Source organism: Nicotiana attenuata, unplaced genomic scaffold (genome assembly GCF_001879085.1).
Source record: "Nicotiana attenuata strain UT unplaced genomic scaffold, NIATTr2, whole genome shotgun sequence".
NCBI lineage: Eukaryota > Viridiplantae > Streptophyta > Magnoliopsida > Solanales > Solanaceae > Nicotiana > Nicotiana attenuata.
This window is the reverse complement of record NW_017670714.1, coordinates 404,978-406,252: the sequence shown is the minus strand read 5'-3', so window position 1 is coordinate 406,252 and position 1,275 is coordinate 404,978.

Below are 1,275 nucleotides of genomic sequence, written 5' to 3'. Positions count from 1 at the left end.
ATCTAATGGAGCATTTGAATTGAGAATATAGTACTTCTTGGGCCAGCAAATGCATCTGGCATGCTTTGCAATATATTGCAGATGAATTATCCTGTGATGAACTTGAAGTTCATATTATCTTATTCGAGGATCTAGATGCACAAATGATAATTCATTCCACGTAACTTTTTCTCAATTGTTTATCATGTCTCCCCCTCGTGTTAGAAAAACTAACTTGTTACCTCTACTTTGAGAACCCATCTTTGTGCGTTATGATGTTAATCAAAATATACACCGCACATCAATAATAATAAGATGGAATTATTTGGTTCCTGACCCTAAACCACTTGTGAGGGGAGAAAATAATATACTTTCGTATATAACGTATATCAAATTGATATATATATAACTTTATTCTCATAAGAATACTTTAGCTATTAAGTAGAGCCACTTAATAAATCATTTTGCTAAATCAACTGTGATGTAAACCAACTTATCAAGATGAACTTCTTGAATAGAAAATCTGGAAATTATGCTCGAAATTAAATTATTGAGCAAGTTACCTCGCAAAACACCATGTTACGGGTTATTAATAATCGCACATGTTACCATATCATAGATGCATCTTATGTGGTATACATGGCAGGTGAATGGGCCCATATAGAGAGAGATTCTGTGATGTAAACCAAACTTATCAAGAAGAATAATCTTGAATTAAAAAATTTGGAAATTATGCTCTATATTAAATTATTGAGCAAGTTACCTCGCACACACCGATCCAGGTTTGCGGGTCAATTAATAATTGCACATATGATAAACCATCTCATAGATTATCTTATGTGGATATTACATGGCAGGTGAATGGGGCCCATATTCACTTTGATATTTCCAGCATTCATGGGATTCAATCCAATTTTAATTGGTCTATTAATTAATAAGAACAAGCAATGTAGAGAATTCGTAAAGAATTTCCTAGTTCATTTAATATTTACGCCATTGTGAATAAGTTCTTTGAGACTTACTCAAACAATAACCTTATTGTAATTAATTGTGTTTCTCCAAAAAATAGTATAATTGGCTCTTGCAGAGTTCTCAATTAATTTTGTAGTACAAATATTCATTAACACGCATATGGTGAATATCTCTTTTAAAGAAGAAATTAAACCACTTATGGTTATGGTCAAAATTGTATGCCAAGATTCTGTTTCTTGCAATTACCGTTGTCTTTTTAACAATCACAATGCAAATATTTTGGCGTACATAGGTACGTGACCAATGACCATTCATGCATAATAA